The sequence below is a fragment of the Gymnoscopelus microlampas genome (assembly GCF_963454915.1).
Source record: "Gymnoscopelus microlampas genome assembly, chromosome: 9".
Classification (NCBI taxonomy): domain Eukaryota; kingdom Metazoa; phylum Chordata; class Actinopteri; order Myctophiformes; family Myctophidae; genus Gymnoscopelus; species Gymnoscopelus microlampas.
This window is the reverse complement of record NC_139946.1, coordinates 49,630,813-49,644,724: the sequence shown is the minus strand read 5'-3', so window position 1 is coordinate 49,644,724 and position 13,912 is coordinate 49,630,813.

The following is a 13,912-nucleotide window of genomic DNA, read 5'->3' as shown; positions in this document are numbered from 1 at the left end:
TATGAAAAAGTTGAATCTGCAACACAATGGTATGCAATGTAGTTGGGGGGGGTCCCTGTTGTTTCATTTTTTCTCAGCTAGGGGGTCCTTGGGCTGAAAAACATTGAAGATCCCTGCTCTAGAGACAGACGGTTGGCTCACATACTTTTCAAATGCTTCCGTCACATGTGTGCAATAGAAGTGCTGAAAATGCAAAGAAACTACAGGGGATCATCTCCCCCCTTTTTGATTGATTGAATACTTTATTAACTGTTTGCAAAGACAAGCACAGGAAAGTACAGTTCGATACAACGTCTGTTAAGAGGATTTTAAACAAGGTAATTCATAATTAATCGACTTTTCCTGCCATAACCGATTATGAAAGTCAACCAAAGAACTAGATTGTTGGGCAGGAGGACTGCCCAACAATGAGGACTGTGTGTGTGTGTGTGTGTGTGTGTGTGTGTGTGTGTGTGTGTGTGTGTGTGGTTCCGTCTGTGAACAGCTAATCTCCGACACTGTTGACTGGATCGCAGCCAAACTGTGCACACACACTCCTTGGATGCCAGAGCAGAACCTCTGCCCCAACTGTTTCACATGGGCCTGTTATAGCGCCACCAGGAGGCCGATTTTTGCAAAGCATTTTTTTTTATTAAACATCACGCAAATCGGTACACATTATCCTTGTAGTCCAGTGATCAAGACGGCTCCATCCGATTTTTCATAGTCCATCCTGATTGGCGCATTCCCAACATTGCTGGCCCACAATAACCTACCTGACCTGGCGGAGACCTGTGCACCGAGGAACACTTTTTCCTTTTTCTAGCTTCTGTTTGTTGTTCAGAGTAGTAAGGTTTTGATTTATCTTTGATTGAGTTAGATCACTTTATTTAGGTAGTGAGTTTTGGTTTAATTGTATTCTTTCCTTTGCCACCACCAAACCTTTTCCCTGTGCTTGCTAAGTTGGCTTTAGCACTTTTCATTTGTCAGCTCTTTACACTTCAAATTAAAACCCTCAATTCACTCATCCATCTGTTAATGTTAAATCTGTCATTGGGTATTTGTTTTTGTCCCTTATCGCTAGTTAGTTAGGCACGTCTCTCTCTCTCTCTCTCTCTCTCTCTCTCTCTCTCTCTCTCTCTCTATCTCTCTATCTCATGGTTGAGATTAATGCATTTTTGCAACGAGACTAATTGAAAATGATTCACCTGTACAAATACAATCAGAGTAACATTATTTTTTTATTAGTATTCATGTTGAAAAGTTTAGTTTTATTCACATAGAACACCATCACAAATTCAGAATACATTTTAGAATAATATTTCGCATATGTAAGAGCCAAATTAGTAACAGTATTTCATTTTCTCTATTGTTGTATTGTCTTGTGTGTTGGATCTAATGCATGTAAATAGCTACTTACCCATGTTTAGATAGTACTATCTACAGTAACTTAAAAGTGTGTGTGTGTGTGTGTGTGTGTGTGTGTGTGTGTGTGTGTGTGTGTGTGTGTGTGTGTGTGTGTGTGTGTGTGTGTGTGTGTGTGTGTGTGTGTGTGTGTGTGTGTGTGTGTGTGTGTGTGTGTGTGTGCGCGCGTGCGTGCGTGCGTGCGTGCGTGCGTGTGAGAGAGAGAGAGAGAGAGATTCTCACTGCTGCTGTTCTGCAACATTTCCTCCTGGATAAGAACAATAATAGGTTTACATTGCCTTCTAGTGGCTGAACAGATCAACGGCCAAATGACCATTTAAATAATTTGATCTCATCTTACTTGATGTAGGCTACTGTACTGTCAGCAGTGTCAAAATAATGTATTTATATATCATATGAATTATGTTTAAGTACATATGTTGCCAGATGAATGGGACGATACCTTTAACACAAACAGAATTATCAAACTACTTTTACCGTGGGCTGTAGTAATGACTTCAACTGCCTTCATCATTACGCCATTATTTTATGTTTTAATGTATTCATTGTTTCTGTGGTTTATTTATTTTGTGTTACCACTGTGTGTGTAGGAAGTGTTTTCATTGAATACAAGACAGGTGGGCACTATAGGGACATCTGGGCACAATACTTTTGGGATGACTGGCACCTGGAGAGGTGGGCACCAGGGACAAATGGGCACCAAAACCATTTTTTAAAAATATATTTTCTATCGTTTTATAGTGTACTGTTTTCTCTATCTCATTGATCATTTCACCTTTTTTTGGTATCCTTAATTATTTTTGGTATTTTCCCATTTTGCTCTATTTTTTAACAGTACTTTATATTTATATATATTATACTTTATAACTCTTATATTGTACTTTTGACCTCGTTGTTGTGTTGTCTTAGTGCCCAGATGGTTTTGGTGGCCACTTTTCCTGTTAAGTATAAGTTCCTGAACGTGCCACGGTAACCAAATCTCGCAATACGGCCGAGTGGTTCTCACATATTTTCATGTCAAGGACCCCCAAATTAATATGTATTTGTCCCTAACCCCCATCTGAAAATGTTTTAAAAAATCTTCCAAATATTCCACATTTTATATCAAGATTTTTTGAAAATAGCAGATCTTAAAGCTCACAACGTGTTGTATTGTGAGCTTTTAGATTGTGAGCTTGTAGATCTGCTATTTTCAATGTATACAGGGTATATACTAGGTTAAAGTGCTTAAATGGCTTATAGTTGCTTCTTTTGGGCTTGTTTTCCTAGACCTAGTTGCTTAGTTATTTCTCTCACACAATCTGGCAACACTGTGTGGACTTTAGTCCTGTTATGTTTTCCTCGTCGCTTCAAACGGATGAAAAGCTGGAGACTCAGTGACGTCATTGATTGTGTAAGTTTATCAGGTAAAGTTGTATCTTCTTGTTGTTTTCACTACAGAATGTGTGTTTGTTTGTTTGTGTTGAGAATGTTACTGCGTCACATATTAACCCACACCGTGGATAAGGACAATAAGCTAAGCAGTTAGCATAGTGCGCTAGCATAGCTGCTACAGCAGACCTAGCAGATCAAATGTGTGTTGTGAAACTCATGGTCATTGTATGAGGTTTTACAATAACATGACTGTTGTCAAACAAGTCCATGTTTTACTGAATGAACCGAATAGCAAGGGTAGCCACTATCCATGGATCACACGACGCTCGTCCGTCCAGAGCGTCATGGCGGATCTTCAACCTGGTTTTTGCTCTTTCTCCATTTACAGCTCGTACATCTACATAAACGTTCAGATTTCAATTATAAAGTGCTGACCTCATGGCCACGGATGTTACAATGTACATCGGGTGGTTTTAAGAATGTGTATGTTCCGTATTGTTCAATAAGAAGCATTTTAATCCGATTGGTGGCCAGTTCTGCCGAATTTTCTCCATATGCTTTCAACCACATGATCCTATCGGTTGGGAGGTGTATTGCACTCTGATACATTATAACTCTGTGAGAAAATGGCCGCCGATCGGATTAAAATGCTTTTTTTATTGAACAATACGGAAGATACGGGTACTTACACCCACCCGATGTAAATTGTAACATCCGTGGCCATGAGGTAAGCACTCTATATTTGAATTTTGAACGTTTATGTAGATGTACGGGAGAGAAATGGAGAGATTGCAAAAAACAGGTTGATGTTTCATCATGACTGTCATGAGCGCTGCATCATCGCTGTTATTCCAGCGTTTTAAGTGTGATCTCTCCGCTTGTAAGAAAGTACATGATGTCCAACATTTAAATTCAGGAACGACCTGAGCCGTACGGAGAGAAAGGTGTGTGTGAGACTGTTGTAAATATTCAGAAACTACAGTATGTCTAGCCTTTTGACAAATGTAAATGACAACACAAAAAAAACTGATGTGCTCATTAGACAGTAGGCTTACTATACGCAATATGGTCAATGTAATGAGATATACCATGTTATATTTACTTTGCAATTATGTTATAGCTTAGAAATTCCAATTGTATTATCTAAATAGGCTATAAAGGTGAACAAAAAAACAGATGAACATGTGATTGAATGGAATCAGTGTAGAGGGTCCTCATCTGGAGGGTAGCACTTGCTATGCATTCCATGTGTATAACGCATTATAAACATACTTATAAGGCATTATAATCTGCTCATAACCCTTTATAATCATATTTTAAGAGCTCATAAATAATCATAATGCTTTATAACCATAACACACTTTAAATCTTATTATAATTTCTTATAAGGTCAAGAATAAATGCATTGTAATATGCTTATAACATGCAATAATTACACTTATAAATATTCATAACAAAGTATAATGCAATCATAACACATTATACAGCATGTTATAATGACTTATAATGTCAAGTATTAACCCTGGCTATGCATCCCAAAATGTATTCTCATAGTTATAATCCATTATTGTCAATTGCTAATGCTTTATTATCACTTTTATAAAGCATTTTAATTTCTGTTATAATGCATTACACTATGATCATAAGCTAGTACATATGTTACTTTATGATCATTTAATAATGCTTTATTACAATGTCTAAAATGCCTTATACTCAGTTATAACACATTTTAATCACTGTTATAATTCCTTATTATCACTTATAATGCATTATACTGTGATTATAAGTTCTTATAAGTGGCAATTTGTTACATTATGATCATTTTGTAACACACACACACACACACAATGTCGATATGATCTGTAAAGAAAAAAGTTTTGTCCATTCTGAAAAACAATAGTAAACACTGAATTTGAAAAAGCAATGCCTGTTTATTCCAAATAATGTTATATTATTATCTGGATAATCCCCAGAGCAAAAAAACACCAGTGACACCAGCTTAGAAACCTATCATTGAATTGATATTTGCTTCTATCATAGAAGCAAATATCATTGATGTAAAGAATGAAAAGGTTGGGCCCTAATTCTGACCTCTGGGAGACGCCACAAGCAATTTTCAAATGATTTGAGCTGTAATTGCCCAGCTTCACAAACTGTTGACTGTCCAAATCACTTAGTTTTGATCCAATCTATTGCAACGCCTCTAATACCAATTTTCTCCAGTTTGTTTATTAATATGTTGTGATAGATAGTGTCAAAAGCTTTGTTGAGGTAAATTAATATAGGTAAAGATGTTGATCTGTTAGTTCTAACCCCATATTGACTCTCTTAGAGTAGGCTACATTAAATCTTTCCAAAAAAGAATCTAGTCTGCTATTGAAAAGTTTCACTTTCTCCAGTAGGCCTATCTTTTGAAATTGTGACTACTTGGTTCCATTTGGACACTCTGAGTTACAGACCCATAAGGGTCCATTTGGTTCCATTTGTACAATCTGAGTTACAGACCCATATTAGGGTACATTTGGTTCCATTTGTACACTCTGACTTACAGACCCATAAGGGTCCATTTGGTTCCATTTGTACACTCAAAGTTACAGACCCATAAGGGTCCATTTGGTTCCTAACTACCCATCATTTAGCTGGGATCCCCGGACCCCACGTTTAGAACCAGTCCTACACACTCTGTGTGTGTGTGTGTGTGTGTGTGTGTGTGTGTGTGTGTGTGTGTGTGTGTGTGTGTGTGTGTGTGTGTGTGTGTGTGTGTGTGTGTGTGTGTGTGTGTGTGTGTGTGTGTGTGTGTGTGTGCGCACGCAATAGCATACATTTGTTTGTTGTTAGCACTCTTTTTTCTGTTCTATAGCCTCAAGTATTGCCAAACAGCACCCAACTACTGCTATGTTTGTCCACCAACACGGTCGCAGAGGCTCTGCTTTTGCCCACTGACCACTTTAATAAGCTTTTCTGGGCTTACACACCAACAAATAAATGCAACAAGACACTCTGACTGAGTGAATGAGAGGCAGCGCTGTGTGCTTAACAAGGTCTGCGCACCATGTGAAACCCGACACCTACCCCCCCTACGCACACACGCACGCACGCACACACAGACACAGACACAGACACACACACAATGACGCTACTGCAGCAGAGAGACACAGGAGCAAATGCAAGCAATCATCAGTTGTTCACATCAGGGCCATTTTAATATCGGACCTATACCGATTAATTAAAAAACAACTATCATTAGGTGGGGTTGGCGAAAGGGCCTACTCTGTGTGGAGTTTGCATGTTCTCCCCGTGTCTCCCAGGGTACTTAATACCCTCACAAAAACATGTAGTAATCCTGGTCGCTATACCGCCTCCCCCATGACAGCCAGGGCGCCCGATGGAGGGGAAGGGAACCGGTTAGAATAACGTGTTCCTTCCACGCGCTACGTCCTACCGGGGAAACTCCCCCCTGTCAGGTGATAAGAAGGTCAGTTGGCTCTCATGCATTGAAGGAGGCATGAGCTCGGCCCTGGGCTCCCTAGGCTGGTGAGGGGAGTGTAGCGCCCAGGATCACTTGGATAATTGGCACTGGGTGAAAAAGGGTTACAAAATCGCGGGATAATTTTCTTTTTTTTTTTAAACCCCAAAAAAACAAAACAACTATCATCGGCCGATGTCGATGTGTTTGCCGATATATCGCACATCCCTAATATAAATACATTTAGCATTTCATATATCACCCATTCCTCAGAATCGGGACAAAACTTTATTTTCTTTTTATTTATATTCTTCAGTTATGTCGGGAAAATATAGGATGGATTTTGGGTTTAACATTGCAAATTAAATTATTTTGATGAGTCATCATGTTGTAATTTGCAATGTTAAACCCACAATCAATCCTCCAGTTCAAGGCAACACAGAAAGGGGGGAACTTTTTTCTTATTTCCACACAACTCCTTTATGCTATATTAATGACATAGTTAAATATTGAAAATGCGTGGATTTCCCCTTTAAAGAGTGTTGACTATTAAACCATGTAATGGGACAACCTCCCACAGTTTTTTTTCTTTAGACGTCAACTCCATACGATGGCACATCTGACGGAGTTGACAAAATGTTACGTTTTCACAGCACAGTCCTAGTGAGTTGACAATTATTAAGTTGCTTAGGTTCTATTATTGCTAATATAATTACCCTTTTTTGGATTTAGAAGGACTGACGGAGTTGACATGTTATGGTTGGGACACACCAGATTGTAATATTATTTAGTGCATTTATAAGCTTTCGCAGCTTTCCCGCCTTTTGTTAAACCGGGAGGTGAGACAGGGGACCTTAGGATATAGCTAAACCTGTTTATGCCAGATTACATTATGTTTTTGTAGACATCTGACGGAGTTGACAACGATCTTGGACACAACTTTAAAGGGCAAAAACCTTTACAAAAACACATTTAATAAATAAAGTTGATATTAATAGTTCATTCTTACACCTATGTTATCGGAACACATGGTTAGTTTTTTAATGCCTTTTAAAAAAATAATAATAATAAAGTTGTAAATCCTTTTCTTAGACAAGGGTGTTTTCTGGCAGTGCAAGTTTAGATGTAAAAAAGAAAAGTAAACCCGACTAAAACATTGTATAAATCTCATGTAATTCATACATATAAATCCTTGAAGAATATATTTTCACCAAACTTTTTTTTATATTAGTATGTTAATAAATAATGTGAAATGTTTAACTTTTGGTAGGACATTTTTTGCCCCAATTCTCAAGAATGGGTTTTATATATACACACATGATTATAATGATTATAATGTAAAACATGACCACTTCTAATAACGTATGTGTAATGCATTATAACAGTAATTATGATGCATCATAACAGTGATTTAAAGGAGATATAAATGTAATTATAACGCCTATAAAATGATCATAATGTAACAAATAGTCTCTTATAATAACTTATAATCACACCATTGTTCACTTAAAATAGCTTGTAATCACAGTATAATGCATTATAACAGTAATTAAAATGCATTATAACAGTGAGTATAAGGCAATACAAAAGTAATAATAAAGCCTTATCAAATGATCATAATGTAACAAATGGCCACTTATAATAACTTATAATCGAGGTATAATTTATTATAACAGTAATTATGGTACATTATAACAGTGATACTAAAGCATTATCAATTCATTATAATGGATTACAACTTACTATGAGAATTAATTTGGGATGCATAGCAAGTGTTACCAATTTGGCAGCAATTATGAAGTATTACAACACTTGATACTTATAAATCATTATAAAATGCCTTATAATGTGTTATGGTTATAAAGCATTATGAGTATTTATGAGCTCTTATAGATCTGATTATACAGGGTTATGAGCAGATTATAATGCCTTATAAGTATGTTTATGATGTGCTATACACATGTGGTGCTCCTGATTTGTTCTGGTGCCCCTTAATTTTTTAATTGGTAGCAGCAGTTCTACCAAGTAAAAAGGTTACATTTGAGCCTTGTCTGTGACAGATTCTTTAGAAGTGGGTCTTTGGAAAGTCTTTTAAAAGTATCATGAAAGTCTTCTAAATGTGATGTTGATTGAACATAAAAACACCACTGTATTGTTGAAGCTCTTCAGTGATCTTCTCTGTGGTATGTAAGGTTGATGAATGAAAACTAAATGTTTTTTATTCTATTTCCACAGAGCACCACAGGGAGAGATCTACGCCATCAACAGAGATGGCCTCCAAAAGAACATTATCATGGTCAGAGGAACAGCGAGAGATGGACCAGAGACATGGACTGTTTGATGCGATGCTGCAACCTGTAGTAAAGTTGTACAGGATAGGTATGTACTGTTTTATTAACTGGATGTTTCAACTGACTACTACAGAGAGAGTCTGTATTTACAGAATCATATGTTCATAGTGGTCGATCTACAAGCTACGTGCTATACAGTATTTTAAAGACAGATCTCTTTAATGGTGCTTAAAGTTTTTAATAACCAACAGCAAAGGGTTGCAAAGTAGGCAGTATTATTGTATTAACACATTGACCGTCAGGAATTCATTTATTAATTCATCATCCTTGCCAACAAAATAGATAGTCACTCAACGCTTCTGTTAAGGGTTAGGGAAGTGGGGAAAGCCACTGAAATCTACACTTAATGTACACTCACTGATCGCTCCAAGCGGCTTGGGGAGCCTCCTCTCTACTCACTCTGTGATCCCCCTAAACAAATGAACATTTTGATATGTGAACCATTTCTGATTCACGCTGGAGTGCTGAGGAGGCAGACGTTGAGGAATTGGAATTTGGCTATTGAGTTGCTCTCCCCTGATGTTCTCCCTCCTCTCTCCTCCTTCTAGACCTCACTCTACTTCCCGTGTGTAAAGAGGAGGTTTCCCCTGAACAGCAAGAGAGGAGTCCCAGTCTGGTCCAGGTGAAACTAGAACCTCCACAGATTAAAGAGGAACAGCAGGAGAGGAGGCCCAGTCTGGTCCAGGTGAAACTAGAACCTCTACACATTAAAGAGGAACAGCAGGAGAGGAGGCCCAGTCTGGTCCAGGTGAAACCAGAACCTCTACACATTAAAGAGGAACAGCAGGAGAGGAGGCCCAGTCTGGTCCTGGTGAAACTAGAACCTCTACACATTAAAGAGGAACAGCAGGAGAGGAGGCCCAGTCTGGTCCAGGTGAAACCAGAACCTCCACAGATTAAAGAGGAACAGCAGGAGAGGAGCCCCAGTCTGATCCAGGTGAAACCAGACCTTCCACAGATTAAAGAGGAACAGCAGGAGAGGAGCCCCAGTCTGGTCCAGGTGAAACCAGACCCTCTACAGATTAAAGAGGAACAGGAGGAGATGCTTCTAAGCTCCGGGGAGGCTGCAAGGTCATCGTTGACATCATTGGCAGTAAAAAGCGAAGATGATGATGAAAACAGAGAGACACAGCCTCAAGCCAGCACCTCAACTGAACACATGACAATACAAGCATCACAACCAACTAGTGATAACTTGGGGAAAGGGGGTTGTGAGTCAGTTGTAAACATACTGGAATCACACAAGATGCAACATGTGGAAGGACAAAGATTGTCTTTGAGCAACAAGTTGTCCCAGAACCAGAAATCATTAAAGCAAAAGCAATCCACAAGGAGTCAAAGAGGAAAGAAACAATTTAGTTGTGATCAGTGTGGGTCAATGTTCATCAGAAAAGAAGATCTCAAACAGCACCAGAGAATTCATACAGGAGAGAAGCCCTACTACTGTGATCAATGTGGGGAACGGTTCAGCCAGAGCAGTGCTCTCAAACGTCACCAGAGAATTCATACAGGAGAGAAGCCTTACCGCTGTGACCAGTGTGGGGTAACGTTCAGACAAAACTGTATTCTCAAACAGCACCAGAGAATTCATACAGGAGAGAAGCCCTACCACTGTGTCCAGTGTGGGAAAGGGTTCAGCCAGAGCAGTACTCTCAAAATTCACCAGAGAATTCATACTGGAGAGAAGCCCTACCACTGTGACCAGTGTGGGATAACGTTCAGCCTAAAAATAAATCTCAAACGGCACCAGACAATTCATACAAGAGTGAAGCCCTACCACTGTGACCAGTGTGGGAAAGGGTTCGGCAAAAATGATCATCTTAAACGTCACCAGATAATTCATACAGGAGAGTCCTTCCACTGTGATCAGTGTGGGAAAGGCTTCAGCCAGAGTGGTGATCTTAAACAGCACCAGAGAATTCATACAGGAGAGAAGCCTTACGACTGTCACCAGTGTGGGAAAGTGTACGGACATAAGAGAGCCTTAAATCAACACATTAAAACAATTCACACTTGAGTTGAAGCCTTTCAGTTGCGAATAGTGCGAGAACGGTTTTAACTAGTGCTTTTTGAATTGCGGTTAATCGCATGCCTTGTCATAGTTAATCATGCGATTAAACGCAAATAAGTCATCCGTTCTAATGTACCTTAGAGGTGTATTTTTCAAGTATTGTATACCCCTATTAACATGGGAGTGGACACATATGCTTGCTATTTGCAAAAGTATCTTCATTTATTATTGGAAATCAATTAAAAAGTCAAGAGAAACCATTAAATGATACTGCTTTAGCATGAACATAGGCTGCAGCAGATGGGTATAATGATCTGCTAAAATTACCTAAATAAAGGTTCTCTAAAATATATATATTTTTACATTAACACTAAATGTTGGACCTCATACAGGATTCTACAAAATAAAACAAACATCTGCTAAAATTACCTTTAAAAAGGTTCTCTAAAATATATATATTTTTTACATTAACACTAAATGTTGGACCCCATACAGGATTCTACAAAATAAAACAAACATCTGCTAAAACTACCTTAATAAAGGTTCTCTAATATATATATATTTTTTTACATTAACACTAAATGTTGGACCTCATACAGGATTCTACAAAATATAACAAACATAAATTGATAGGATATTGTAGCCTCCCTTTTACATTCCAAACTACTAGTAGCATTTAGCTCCCTATTGAAGGTAGCTGAAGAAATACATGTTATGCCTAATGAGTTGTAGGGTAACAGTAAAGGTACTTCACATTCAAAGTGACCATGGAAATCCACAGCAAAACATAAGGAGCATGCTCACAGAACTGTGTCCTAAACTACGAATACGCCAAATGGCTGAAATAAATAAATGTGAGATTAATAGTGATTAATAGTTTTTAATCACAACTAACGTAACAGTGAGTTAATTACTATTAATCGAGTTAACATTGACAGCCCTAGTTTTAAGTTAATTCTTTCAGGTCAAGAAGACACATTTAGTGGTTACACTTTCTCACTTTGCACACATTAAGTGAAAGTCGATGTATTTTGTTTAAATATGAATATTGCATTGTCAAAACAATTATATTGCAATGTTTATATATGAATATTTCATTGTCCGTGCTCGGGTGGCGCAGTGTTAAATTGGGTTTGAATCCATCGTTGTGCATCCGGCTTTGTCGAGCATTTGGTTTACAGACTAATTTCACTACAGTTGTATGCAGTCAGTAATGTTTATTTTTAGGTGTATTTTCTTGTGTTCATTAATTTTACACTACTGTTATGTTTATATCATTTGCATAATGTGAGTTCTTGTTTATTTATTTTGTATTATATCTTTATGTATTAACAGTTCAACCGTGGATTGAGGCTGATATAAGAATGTTGTGATTGAGCCAAATAAATCCATCAGTAGATGAAGAACAAGTGTGTTGTGTTTTGCCTGGAGGCAGTGTTAATGACTGTCTCTGTTGAAGAGCTCTGTGCTTAATGTTTGTTGAAGCTCTTCAGGACAACACTGTGATGCAGTGCTTTTCATACTTTGTGTCCAAGGCACACCAATGGGCAAGTCAGAATCTCTACACACCTTTATTTTCTTGCTAATCTAGCCAATTGAGCTTGTAAAGCCGCTATTTTAGAAAATGTGTGAGAAACGATACGAATAATTTGGAGTTTCCGACTACAATGACATGCCCAAAAGAGGGATGCCAGGTTGAAATTGGTTAAAACTATATTATATGTTATAGCATTTCCTTTTTTTTTGTTGTGAAGTTTGAAATATGTGATGTTGACACAAAATCCCAAGTCACACCTGGACTTGTCTCATAGCACACTGTTAGAGAACCTCTGTCTTAATGGAGCAGACAGTAGAACTAAAGGTCCTATGAGCCACAGCACTAATTAACCTTACCTTATCATTTGAGTTAGAGTCGTTGTCGTCACACACCACCACAGTGGCGTGCACAGACATTTTGAGGGGCAGGTGCTCAAGTAAATTGTACTTTTTTTTGTTTACTTGGTCTGCTCTTTTTTCCCTCTACACCTATACCTCTTTGCCAAAAAATAGCCGATCTACAAGCCCACAGCGCCTCGCAGCGCAAGGCGTTGTGGGCTTGTAGATATGCTATTTTTGGCTAAAGTTCTCCTCAGAAAAGGGATGCTAGGTTTCGAGTGGTTATGGTAAAAAGAAAAGTCATATCGCATAAATATTTGGCGGACCCCCTGTAGTAACTCTGAGGACCCCCTAGGGGTCCCGGACCCCCTGTTGAAGACCCCTGCTGTAAACTGAAAAAAAGGGCACTTCTGGTCAAGAGGGCAAAGGGCAGGTGCTCTAGCGCCACCTAGAGTCTATCTGTGTTCCACCAGTCGTTTTGAGCAGGAGCACGCACATGCACCGGTGTGCACGGGTGACTGCGTTCCCATACTACAGTTACGTTTTTTTTTCGTTTTTTTTCGCACAATAAGAACAGTAAATAATGCAACAATTATTTAAAGACACAGAAATAAGTGCAGGTGAGAAAGGAAATCCATATAGGGCTTCTACAACGTTCTCACCTAAAATAAATAACAAGTAGGCTACAGTAGTAAGTTGAACATAGTAATCAAACATAGCGCGCGCGCGCAAGCGCGTGCGTGTGTGTGTGTGTGTGTGTGTGTGTGTGTGTGTGAGATTCTCACTGCTGCTGTTCTGCAACATTTCCCCCTGGATAAGTCGAACAATAATGGGTTTACATTGCCCTCTAGTGGCTGAACAGATCAATGGCCAAATGACCATTTAAATGATTTGATCTCATCTTACTTGATGTACTGTACTGTCAGCAGTGTCAAAATGATGTATTTATATATATATATATATATATATGTTATGTTTAACTACATGCCAGACGAATGGGATGAATTGGGATCATACCTTTAACACAAACAGAATTATCAAACTACTTTACCTTGGGCTGTAGTAATGACTTCAACTGCCTTCATCATTACGCCATTATTTTATGTTTTAATGTATTCATTGTTTTTGTGGTTTATTTAACAGACATTGGTTTATTTCGTGTTACAACTGTGTGTGCAGGAAGTGTAGTCATGGAATACAAGACAGGTGGGCACCATACTTTTGGGGATGACTGGGCACCTGGAGAGGTGGGCACCAGGACAACTGGGCACTAGGGACATGTGGGCACCTGGACGAGTGGGCACCTGAATTAGGATTTGTGTTTTTTTTTACTTTACATAGCATGCTGCTCTGTTGTTGGTAAGTGATATTTAACTCACCCTGTGCACAGCATAGGCTACATAGTGGGGGGGGGGGGGGATTTTTCATTTT